We start from the raw sequence: 13,782 nt of genomic DNA, 5'->3' as shown, positions 1-13,782 counted from the left end.
TGACAAGGTACACGTCAAGTCGACGAATGGGTGAATGGTTATCATAATGCTGTAGATTTTAGAATTTGAACGGTTTAAATGCTACAATCAGTGCACGCCACCGCAACAAACGCTCTGTACTGAGCTGGTGTCGCATTTCTCCAGTGCATGTCCAGATAAAAGGTCAAACTGATTATGAATGTTTAGCCCTGCTTCTCAGAAAACAAGGAGTTTCAAGTTGTAATGTCACGTGCACAATTGTCTTTCTTGCAAGCGCTAAATCCAACAATGAAATAATCAATCATGTAATACTAAAAATAACAAGGTCGAAATAAGAAGAACACGAGAAACTAAGTAAGCTGTATACAGGGTCAGTGCCAATACCATATTTACAATGTGCAGGGATACTGGAGTGATAGAAGTAGATATGTAAGGGGGTAAGGTAGGCATCAGGATTTCTAATACATAGTAGCAGCAGAGTATATGATGATTGTATGTGAGTGGGTGTGCGTGTAGTCAGAATAAATGTAAATGCATATTATATCTGTGAGTGTTTGTAGGGCCCTGTGAATGTGCATAGAGACAGTGTAAAAAATAAATACACAGGTCAAATCAGATAGTGTGTAGCCATTTTGTCATAGATTTAGTTAGCTATTTAGCAAGTTTTATGGCTTGGGGATAGAAGCTGTTCGGGAGCCTGTTGATGTCAGACTTGATGCACTGGTACCGCTTGCCGTGCACAAGCAGAGAGAACAGTCTATGGATCAAGTAAACTAAGATCATTGCTTCAATAGTGATACAATATGCCTGGAGAAATACCCTACTAAACTAAGCCATGCGTTTTGATGTGTTTCTCATTAGATGGTGTCTTCTGTATTGAATTGTATTCTGGTATATTGTCTCATTTCATGCTTATAGATCATTTTTTCCCTCAGTGGTGAAACAGAATGGAATAGAAAACACCTTCTACAAGGTGTAATTTACTATAAAAGTACATCTGGTGCTACTGTTTTCATACCGTTTTGGATACATTAGAGAGCCTTGGATGAAATGTGTCAAACAGCACAAGGTAGAAGTTTAGGAACAGATAATCCCAATAGATTTCCTAGATGTCATGTTTCAATGGCATATCACTAACACTGTGAGGTTTGCAGTGTCACTCCAATCCTGGGAATTTCCCAATCCCCCCGGCCAGGTGATAGACGTGTCTTTCAGACTAGGGATGCAGCAGGCAGACGCTACAGGAATGTACCTCAAAGAAGTTGAGTTCACCAACATGTTTGCCAGTATTATGGCCCGTGCCCGCCAGGTGAGTGGCGACGATGCCACAGAGATCATGTTATCTTTTATAATACACTTTTGACACCAGTACTATGTGTTGGGATGGTCCATTATGAAACAATCTCTCCTTAGAAAGATGTATGTTAATGGTTGTTTTATCCGTTTTGTTACAGACTTGCAAAGCGATTTTGAAGAACAACAGTTGTTGCTCTGGCCTAGAAATTGTGACGCATCACTTAAAGAGAGGGTGAGTACCCTTTCTCTGGACTCTAGGTTGTCAATATCTCATTTCCGTATATGCTGTTCTTATTAACTATATATCAAAGTGTGTGTGGGGGGGGGGCTGGTGGTGGTGGACATGAAGTATATGGATACAGCAGCTGGTCTATTGTGGCTGAACTTCCGTCCTCCAGGGAGAGAGACTACAGAACATGTAAGTCATTCTGGGGGATCCTAAGGGAGCGTGTCTGTCTGCCTCTTACTCCCTCTCTATATACTTCTCCTGATTGGAGACCAGAGGCAATACATTTTATCAACACTAGATGGCACCGTTGGCATGCATTACAGAGTAATCCATTCTTGACTATGAATATGCCAAATAAATGTTTTCCATAACAGGTGCCTTCATCAAATACATTTGCTTGAGGTTTGTCTCCTTGATGCTTTTGAAGTAGGGATCAAAGTACATAGGTATTTGGTGCCACACCTCTTATTGTCTCAATGAAAAAGTCAGTACTTCAGTCGGAGAAAACAAATGTACAGTGTGTGTGTGTGTGGGGGGGGGGGTTCTAATGAGACCAAGAACTTACATTTAGCTAAGACTTACCAATGAGGACTTAGCTTGCAGGTCATACGTCCAGTGTCAGTGTAATCCAACAGCTAGTTTACGAGACACGTTGTCCAGATGATGATGCAGATCTGCCATGGTATGTGACCTCAGTATCTCTCTAACCACCCAGGACATGTTGTAGGCCCCTCAATCAGGATGGAACCGGTGTCAACCAGTCTGTTGTGTGGGTGTAGGAGAAGAACGGGAAGGACGAGTCTGTGTTGTGAATAAGAGTGCTTTGTTCTGTGTTAGATAAAGACACGGATCGAAGAGTTTCTGGAGCACCTGTTCCAACGCATGGTGGCTGACCACTGCGGACCAGGACAGAAGGAGACAGGGATTCCTCAGACAGAGGGGGCTCTCGCAGGCAAGCCGGACGATGGGATCAGAGACATCCCTGCCATGCGCTGGTGGTCAGCCATGGGGCCCTCATACAGTTGAATTCGGAAGTTTACATACACCTTAGCCAAATACATTTAAATTCAGTTGTTTCACAATTCCTGACATTTAATCAGAGTAAAAACTCTCTGTTTTAGGTCAGTTAGGATCACCACTTTATTTTAAGAATGGGAAATGTCAGAATAATAGTACAGAGTGATTTATTTCAGCTTTTATTTCTTCCATCACATTTCCATTGGGTCAGACATTTACATACACTCAATTAGTATTTGGTAGCATTGGCTTTAAATTGTTTAATTTTGGTAAAATGTTTCAGGTAGCCTTCCACAAGCTTCCCACAATAAGTTGGGTGAATTTTGTCCCATTCTTCCTGACAGAGCTGGTTTAACTGAGTCAGGTTTGTAGGCCTCCTTGCTCGTACATGCTCTTTAAGTTCTGCCCACAAATTTTCTATAGGATTTGAGGTCAGGGCTTTGTGATGGCCACTCCAATACCTTGACTTTGTTGTCCTTAAGCCATTTTGCCACAACTTTGGAAGTATGCTTGGGGTCATTGTCTATTTGGAAGACCCATTTGCGACCAAGCTTTAACTTCCTGACTGATGTCTTGAGATGTTGCTTCAATATATCCACAGAATTTTCCTTTCTCATGATTACTTCTATTTTGTGAAGTGCACCAGTCCCTCCTGCAGCAAAGCACCCCCACAACATGATGGTGTTCTTCGGCTTGCAAGCCTCCCGATTTTTCCTCCAAACATAACGATGGTCATTATGGCCAAACAGTTCCATTTTTGTTTCCTCAGACCAGAGGACATTTCTCCAAAAAAGTACGATCTTTGTCCCCATGTGCAATTTCAAACCGTAGTCTGGCTTTTTAATGGCAGTTTTGGAGCAGTGGCTTCTTCCTTGCTGAGCAGCCTTTTAGGTTATGTCCATATAGGACTCATTTTACTGTGGATATAGATACTTTTGTACATGTGTCCTCCAGCATCTTCACAAGGTCCTTTGCTGTTGTTCTGGGATTGATTTGCACTTTTCGCACCAAAGTACGTTCATCTCTAGGAGACAGAACACGTCTCTTTCCTGAGCTGTATGACGGCTGTGTGGTCCCATGGTGTTTATACTTGCGTACTATTGTTTGTACAGATGAACCGTGGTACCTTAAGGCGTTTGGAAATTGCTCCCAAGGATGAACCAGACTTGTGGAGGTCTACAATTTTTTTCTGAGGTCTTGGCTGATTTCTTTTGATTTCCCCATGATGTCAAGCAAAGAGGCACTGAGTTTGAAGGTAGGCCATGAAATACATCCACAGGTACACCCCGATTGCCTCAACTGATGTCAATTTGCCTATCAGAAGCTTCTAAAGCCATGACATCATTTTCTGGAATTTTCCAAGCAGGTTAAAGGTGAATTCTAAGTGAAATAATCTGTTTGTAAACAATTGTTGGAAAAATGACTTGTGTCATGCACAAAGTAGATGTCCTAACCGACTTGCCAAAACTATAGTATGTTAACAAGACATTTGTGGAGTGGTTGAAAAACGAGTTTAAATTACTCCAACCTAAGTGTATGTAAACTTCCGACATCAACTGTATATGGGGTAGAGTGGAAGGGGTTGAAGGGAGGAACACATCTCCTGGTTTGTTCACACTAGGGCCGACTAGAACCGTATTGTGCTCTTTAGGAAATGTTCTTTTCACATTGTCCATTCCAGCATGGCTTCAGCAACTATGGTGGATGCGTAACCAAGCCAGCCCAGTGGAGCTTGGCTTCACTCGGCTTGGCCCTATAGTGTGGATCAGGCTATTAAGTGCTAACTAAGATATACACAGAGACACCACACAGGCATCTGGTTTAAAGTTGTTTAAAGTCATATGTATTTGTTTTGTCTCATACTTTGTCAATGTACATTATTTAAAACAATCAAGGTTGAGGAAATAAACAGTCATATTTTGAAGCTTTCCCATCTCATCACTGCTCAACCAGTTGACTTGTTCAAAACCTGTCCTTAAAATTCAAATTTCAGAATCTTTGACACCATCTAAATTCAGCCGTTCATAACTTGAGTTGAATACCTTATTTTAACCTCAGTTCCCATTTCTGTGTTGCAATGTACTGACATCACAGCGTTCCTCTCAGGCTGCTGATAATCATTGATTCACTGTTAACCATTGCGGCTCTTTGCTCTTATCACTCTCTGCTTCTATATACACGGAGTGTACAAAACATTAACATGGGCTTTCCATGACTTAGACTGACCAGGTGAATCCAGGTGAAAGCTGTGATCCCTTATTGATGTCACTTGTTAAATCCACTTTAATCAGTGTAGATGAAGGGAAGGAGACAGGTTATAGAAGGATTGTTAAGCCTTGAGAAAATGTAGACATGGATTGTGTATGTGTGGCATTCAGAGGGTGAATATTTATGTGCCTTTGAATGGCGGATGGTAGTAGGTGCCAGGCGGGCCTGTTTGAGTGTGTCAAGAACTGCAACGCTGTTGGGTTTTTCACGCTCAACAGTGTCCCGTGTGTATCAAGAATGGTCTACCTCCCAAAGGACATCCAGCCAACTTGACACAAATGTGGGACGCATTGGGGTCAACATGGACCAGCATCCCTGTGGAACGCTTTCAACACATTGTAGAGTCCATGGCCGACGAATTGAGGCTGTTCTGAGGGCAAACGGGAGCGCAACACAATATTAAGAAGGTGTTTTTAATGCTTTGTACACTCATTGTACACTGAACAAAAATATAAACGCAACATGTATAGTTTTGGTCCCATGTGTTGAAATGAAAGATACCAGAAATGTTCCATACGCATATGTATTCTCTCAAATGCACACATTTGTTTACATCCCAGTTAGTTAGCATTTCTCCTTTGCCAAGATAATCCATCCACCTGACAGGTGTGGCATATAAAGAAGCTGATTAAACAGCATGATCATTACACAGGTGCACCTTGTGCTGGGGACAATAAAAGACCACTCTAAAATGTGCAGTTTTGTCACACAACACAATGCCACAGATGTCTCAAGTTTTGAGGGAGCATGCAATTGGCATGCTGACTGCAGGAATGTTCACCAGAGCTGTTGCCAGAGAATTTAATGTTCATTTCTCTACCATAAGCTGCCTCCAACGTAGTTTTAGAAAATTTGGCAGGATGTCCAACCGGCTTCATAACCGCAGATCGTTGTGTGGGCAAGCGATTTGCTGAAGTCAACGTTGTGAGCAGAGTGCCCCATTGTGGCGGTGGGGTTATGGTATGGGCAGGCATAAACTACGGACAACAAACACAATTGCATTTTATCGATGGCAATTTGAATGCATAGGAATACTGTGACGAGATCCTGAGGCCGATTGTGAGGCCCATTGTTTTAAGGTATCTGTGACCAACAGATGCATATCTGTATTCCCAGTCATGTGAAATCCATAAATTAAGGCCTAATGCATTTATTTAAATTGACAAATTTCCTCATATGAACTGTAACTCAGTAAAATCTTAGAAATTGTTGCATGTTTCGTTTATATATTTTGTTCAGTATATATCATCCTGTGTTATGGTTAAAACTGTGGAGGGACACTAAGTGAAACTACTGTTGTTGACTGGACATTTTTTTCTTTTTTTATTGTTGTGAATTACCACTAGTGTAGACAAGAGACACTTAAATAGGCAACGGTATGCTCATACTCATACATACTTACTTTCCTACCTTTGAGGTTATCTCCATCAATTTCCGATTGTGACAATTAACGGTGTAATTTTCTATAGCTATTTTACTGGTTGTTTATTTGGTGAATGAAATGTAGAAATGTGGCTTATTGCACAAATGTTCAAATAAATCGCTGATAAGTAAAGAACACACTTTAGGAAAGAACAGAGGTTCCAGACTTGTTTATCCAGGCACAATGCCTATTTGTATTACATCAACTTTTGACTGGGTTAATTTGTTTATTTATATATCTAATCAGACTGTACAGCACATCTCCTTTTTGAAACTACTCACATCACGTTCTATATGTTTTTGTCACCAGACTGAAAAATAGAACTTCATGCTTTTGAAAGGTAATGCGTGATTGACCACAGATTTACCTCTTGGAATCCGAGTCTATTGACCACTACCACTAGTTTATCAGAATCAATTTACCTCCTATTGTTCCATAGTCAATGAATGAACCATGGGTAACATTAATTACACCTATAATCAGTTGCGACGTGTCATTCAGAGCAAAAAATATAATTATATATAATATTATATATAATATAAAAACGATAATTGTGCATGTTATTTTGGCATTAATACGTGTCACATCAGTTTGCAAATAATGTAAACAAAAATCGTAATTGAGTTAATAAAGCCACATACAAACATGGTCTCTTTTTTTGCTTTCTTGAGTAAGGCAGCTCCAAAATGCATGTGTTTCAGCCTAACTCAGTGCTTTCAGTGGTGGGGCAGTCAGCGGAAAATACGGAGAGGAGGAGTTTGTAATGTTCTCTAGTTGCGCCGTGATTGGCTTAGTGTTCTGTCACTCATGGGGACACTACGTCACTGCAAAATCTACGGTTAGAGCTCGAAAATTCAAGCCCCTTGGGTGCTGCCATAGACTTACATTAGAAGTGCCCATCCAAGGAGGCTCAAGGTCATTGGCCACAGATAAAATAACGTCAAATCACGTTATATCTACCATAGCTTTGATTGGACTGATCATGTCAACATCATACTTTCAAAATCTTAACTAGCAATCTAGACAAGCAGTCATCATCATGAATCAAGTTGACAATCTACTGGCAAATCCTTTTTCAAACCTTGTCATATGAAGAGAAATTATAGATAAAAAGTATCGGTGCTCGTCGGCCATTGGAACATTACACAACAAGTTGGAAATCGTAAATTCAACACTGAGTGCTGAGGCGTGATAGCAAACTCAGGTTCCATCCCAGGCTGTGTCACAGGTGGCCGTGACCTGGAGATGGCGCACAATTGGCCCAGCGTCGTCCAGGTTAGGGGAGGGTTTGGCCGGCCAGGATTTCCTTGTCTCATCGTTCTTTAGCGACTCCTTGTGGCAGACTGGGCACCTGCAAGTTTACTTTGGTTGTCAATTACTTTGGTTATTTCCTCCGACATATTGGTGCGGCTGGATTCCGGGTTAAGCGAGCAGTGTGTCAAGAAGCAATGCGGCTTGGCTCTTGGCTTTCACCGAGTCTGTAGGGGAGTTGCAGCGATGAGACAAGATCGTAAATTCTGGCCCATGGCGTTGCATGTGAATGTTTAAACTTTTTAATTTTCTCCCAAATTTCAAGATATTCAATTAGTAAAGTTTGAATACATTGGCCATGCTGTCAATCCAGCATGACTTCTGCCACGTTCAAAACAACTGGAAACTTGGAACTGGGAAATCTCAGACTTCAGTGAGATCTAGACAACTGGGAAATCGGAAAAAAAAAACTAGCTCCGACTGGGAAAACACAGAAATGTATTTTGAACGCTCATCCAACTCAGAATTACAAATCGGGGACTCTGACCTCTTTCTAGAGCTCACAAGAAGGACCGACGCGCCACTTGTTCAAGTGACCACAACAGAACAAGATGAGTCCAAAAATGTCTTGTATGCTGCTGCATAAATTATGTGGTATGCCAGGGAGATATGTATACTGTAACCAAGAAAGTAATACTAAGTGTATGTTGTGTAGTAGGCTGTTAGTTAGACTGTCTGTCCTAACTCGGATTTCCTCTCATCCTTTCGTCATTCCCTTATGTCATAGTTTGTGCATCTCAATTGTCAGTAGAAAACCACATTTGTTTAAGCAAGTCAGCCATATCAGCTATGTTTTTTTTAAAGGCAGTCAATGAGGCTGAATGAACTGTTTTGCTACGAGACAAGGCTCCGCTGATAGCCAGGTGTAGCAGTAGTAAGGTGTTGGGACTCTGCTGTTGGGACAGCTTTATGTAGGCCCTAACAGTTTTGTGGGCACCGTTTGTCACCGTTATAGTGCAATGAATGTATTGTTTAGTGTTGTGTAGTGTAGTGGCTTTGATGGCATACATAATTTAAAAAAATTAAAAAACATTTGCCCCACCAAGATTTACATGCTAAAATCGCCACTGCCGCTAATACATAGTACTCAGTACTGTACAGTGGTTCTTCCTTTAAAAGTTTTGAGTTTATGACGCAACCATTTGTAGTAGATGGTAGCAGATTGTGGTAAATTGCATCATACTGGCAACAATGGCAGATATTTAAATAATGTGCCATAGAATTCTGTGGCACTCCTCAAGCTGTGCTGCAATACGCTGCAACTTGTAAGGAAGAACCACTGTAGCTAATTGCATTTAAATGGCATATTAATGGAGTTTTTGCCTTTACAAAAGAGGAATAGGGTCTGTTCCTTATTCCACTAGCATAATAACTTCAACCACTCAACCCCATTTCTATGCTATTAGAAAATACTTATGTAACAACGTTAACAAGATAGCGCTGCAGTGGATAGTAGCCGCCTTATTGGCTCCTGACTAATTCTGCTAGTGTTTGTGTTACGCTGGTCTTAACTTTTTGTGTGCATAATGTCTCCGCCATCATTTCCTATGACACTAAACAGCTTCTGGACATCAGAACAGTGATCATTAACCTCGATTTGGATGCACATTTCTACTTCAACGAGTTGGCAGTTCTGGATGTTCTGCTTACTCCGGACCAGGCCCTAATCCCTGGGACTCGAGAGAGGAAGTGACAGCGAAAGAAAGGCAGGCAAGGTGGCATCCTGACGAGACTACGTCATTGAGCAAATAGACTGCCATTGCCCTCTGTTCTATTGGCAAACGTGCAGTCACTGGAGAACAAACTGGATGAGCTCCGTTCGAGACTATCCTATCAACGGGACCTGAAAAGCTGTTTCCCAGTGTCGTGGCTGAATGACTTGGATAATATACATCTCTTTGTTAACATCTGGTGCACCATCTCTAATGTTAAGGAAGTCTAGAATTGTTGCTCGCATGAGTTAGAAAGCCAAGCTGCAGACTATACTATTTACCAAGAGAGTTTATCTATATTTTTTGTAGCTGTCTAACAACTGGGCACACACTGGTTGAATCAACATTGTTTCCATGTCATTTCCATACAATTAAGTTGAACCAATGTGGAATAGACGTTGAATTGACATCTGTCTCCAGTGGGTATTTACCACCACAAACCGATGCTGGCACTAAGACTGCACTTAACGAGTTGTATAGAGCCATAAACAAACAATAAAATGCACATACAGAGGCAGCGTTTCGAATAGCCTGTGATGTTAATGCAGGGAAACTGAAATCAGTTTTACCACATTTTTACTGGCATGTCACCTGTGCAACTCTAAATCACTTTTAGAGCAACACTTGACCATGTATGAGAGCACCAGCTGTTCCCGGCTGTTCCCGGACGCTGGTTTGATCTCGCTCTACAGCTGCACCATTTAGAACATCTTGACTGGCTGCATCACAGCTTGGTATGGCAATGCAAGGCGCTACAGAGGGTGGTGAGTAGGGCTCAGTACATCACTGGGGTTGATCTCCCTGCCATCCAGGACCTATATACCAGGCGGTGTCGGCGGAAGGCCCCAAAAATGGTCAAATACTCCAGCCACCCAAGCCATAGACTGTTTTCTCTGCTACCGCATGGCAAGTGGTACCAGTGCTCCAAGTATGGAAACAATAGGACCCTGCACAGCTTCTACCCCCAAGCCATAAGACTGCTAAACAAACTTGCTAAATAGCTAGTTACACAGACTACCTGCGTTGACCCTTTTTTTGTACTAACTATTTTGCACTGCCTCTATGGACACACACTGGACTCTACTCACACATACTTACACTGACACCCCAACACACACACACACACACACACACACACTACATATGCCCACACACACACACATAACACGTGCACACATGCATACTGACACCACACACACTCACATTTTCACACAGGCTGCTGCTACTGTCTATTATTTATCCTGCTGCCTAGTCTCTTTACCCCCTACTTTACCCCTACCTATATGTTCGTAGCTATCTCAATTACATTGACTCTACTGGTACTCCTATTCTTTTTCTTTAGCCCTGCATTGTTGGAAAAGGACCCTTAAGTAAGCATTTCACTGTTAGTCTAAATCAAATCAAATTGTATTGGTCACATACACGTGGTTAGCAGATGTTATTGCGAGTGTAATGAAATGCTTGTGCTTCTACTTCCAACAGTGCAGTAATGTCTAACAAGTAATATCTAACAATTCCACAACAGATACGTAATACACACAAATCTAAAGTAAAGGAATAAGAATATATAAATATATGGATGAGCAATGACAGAACAGCTTAGGCTAATATGCAATAGATAGTATAGAATACAGTATATATATATATATATATATATATATATATATATATGAGATGAGTAATGCAAGATATGTAAACATTATTAAAGTGGCATTATTAAAGTGGCCAATGATTTCAAGTCTGTATGTAGGCAGCAACCTCTGTGCTAGTGATGCCCATTTAACAGTCTGATGGCCTTGGTCTCTCGGTCCCAGCTTTGATGCACCTGTACTGACTTCACACTCTGGATGGTAGTGGGGTGAACAGGCACAGTTTTTAAAAACTCTTGTTTATTCAGTTTTACACACATCAGATAACACAAAACAATATAAATAATATATTCAACTTGAAAAAATAATAGCTGTAAAAAATACTGAATAGCTATAAAGATACTGTACTTTAGACAAGTTAAACACACCGGGCAGAAGGCTACAAAGGTTAGACAAGTTAAACACACCGGGCAGAAGGCTTACAAAGGTTAGACAAGTTAAACACACCGGGCGGAAGGCTTACAAAGGTTAGACAAGTTAAACACACCGGGCGGAAGGCTTACAAAGGTTAGACAAGTTAAACACACCGGGCAGAAGGCTTACAAAGGTTAGACAAGTTAAACACACCGGGCAGAAGGCTTACAAAGGTTAGACAAGTTAAACACACCGGGCAGAAGGCTACAAAGGTTAGACAAGTTAAACACACCGGGCAGAAGGCTACAAAGGTTAGACAAGTTAAACACACCAGGCAGAAGGCTTACAAAGGTTAGACAAGTTAAACACACTGGGCAGAAGGCTACAAAGGTTAGACAAGTTAAACACACCAGGCAGAAGGCTTACAAAGGTTAGACAAGTTAAACACACTGGGCAGAAGGCTTACAAAGGTTTGACAAGTTAAACACACTGGGCAGAAGGCTACAAAGGTTAGACAAGTTAAACACACCAGGCAGAAGGCTTACAAAGGTTAGACAAGTTAAACACACTGGGCAGAAGGCTTACAAAGGTTTGACAAGTTAAACACACCGGGCAGAAGGCTACAAAGGTTAGACAAGTTAAACACACCAGGCAGAAGGCTACAAAGGTTAGACAAGTTAAACACACCAGGCAGAAGGCTACAAAGGTTGAAGGGCAACTGTAGTACAGGGAAAGAGCGGACACCTCACCATTGTTCCTGTAAACAGACAAGTGACGGGTGGAGAAATGCAACCACTCACGCTCACAGAAAGTCATGGCCACAGACCAACCATCCAAAGATAAAGTTTACAATGCTTTTTTAAAATTATTTTTTAAATGTAAGTGTGAACAAAATAAAAAACAAGGCAAAACAAGCTCACATTTTAGCCTCTGACAGGGCAAGATGAACAAGGCATCTGCAAGTCACATTCAATAGGAATCAATAAACACATCATCAACCTTAATGTCCCCCCAAAAAAACACAAAGAAATGCTCATCCAACCCTTAAGTCACAGGGGAGTCAAATACAGACTTATTTTTGTTTTAATATGAATGCCATCAGAGGATGGACTGTTTAAAGTAAGACCGTAATGGAGCCCAAGCCTCATGAAACAGTTTGGGGTTCCCACGTGTATTTAATTACATTTTTTTCTAATTTAAGAGAGCAGAACACATCTCCCACTCAATATTTATAATATGGGGGAACTGCTATCTTCCAGTTCTGGAGTTTTAGCTGTCTAGCTAAAAGAGCTGTATAAAGCAATAGTGTCCGACTGAATTCTTGACTGGGAGGTACATATGGGCAGTATTCCAAAAAAGGCCGTAAGGGGAGACGGATCTATATCAGTGTCATATATATCAGAGAAACATTTCCATGTTAATTCCCAGAAACCTGACAGTTTGTGACAGCCCCAAAACATATGATACAGTGTGGCTGGTTCCGTTTTACATCGGACACAGGTAGGATCAAATTCAGAGAATATTCTTCCAAGTTTGGCATATACATCTGAAATTGTACCCCTAGGAAGCTAGTTTGGCTCAAAGATGCTCTCTATAGCTGTATTCGCAGGCCTATGGGGAAATTCAAGTGTTTTAGCTCTGACAAAGTTCCTAGTCTGGAGATAGCGGAAGAAGTGGGATTGGGGGAGGTTGAACTTTTCCTGTATAATCAAAGAATAATTGGGCTAGTGAGGAGGGGCCCAGTGAATGCCCGATGCCAAAAGCCCCATCATTTAAAGCCTCAAAGGCTAAACGGAACTGATTCCAAATTTTAAGAGACAATTGGGTTGACACACCTTTTGCCTAGGGACACTGGGAGAGACGAGCACAACACAGAAGAAAGCGCAGCAGGTTTACACGATTCAGACTCCATCTGGACCCAGAGTGGTCTAGGGCCAGTAGGATCAGTCTGCAGCCAGTACAGAATGGCTCTGAAATTTGCAGCTCAATAGTATGTCTGAAAATTTGGTAGAGCTAAACCACCCAATGCCTTAGGCTTCTGTAAATGTTTTCTACCAATCTGTGGTACTTTGCCATCTCAAACAAAATACATGAATGTTTGATCCAGTGAATTAAAAAAAGATTTTGGGATAGAAATGGGTAAACATTGAAATAAATATAAACATTTGGGCAACACATTCATTTTAATGACATGAATCCTTCCAATAAGAGAAAGAGGTAGAGACTTCCAAAAAGTAAAAGATTGTTTCAAACTGTCTGCTAGAGACACAATGTTTTCCTAAAACAAATTTGAATATTTACTTGTCACTTTAACTCCCAAGTAGGTGAATTGATCCCGGACAATCCTAAACTGAAAGCTTGTAGAAGAGCACTTTAAAGCAGCCTTATTTACAGGAAAAAGCTCACTCTTGCCTAGATTCAGCTTGTACCCCGAGATTGATCAAAACTTTTTAAGAATAGATCATGTATATTATAGATAGAACAGATAAGGTAATGAGGTATCAGGGTTGGAGATAAACAAAAGGAGGTTGTCAGCATATAGCG

The sequence above is a fragment of the Oncorhynchus tshawytscha genome, linkage group LG06, assembly GCF_018296145.1.
Source record: "Oncorhynchus tshawytscha isolate Ot180627B linkage group LG06, Otsh_v2.0, whole genome shotgun sequence".
Taxonomy (NCBI): Eukaryota; Metazoa; Chordata; class Actinopteri; order Salmoniformes; family Salmonidae; genus Oncorhynchus; species Oncorhynchus tshawytscha.
This window is presented reverse-complemented; position numbering follows the sequence as displayed.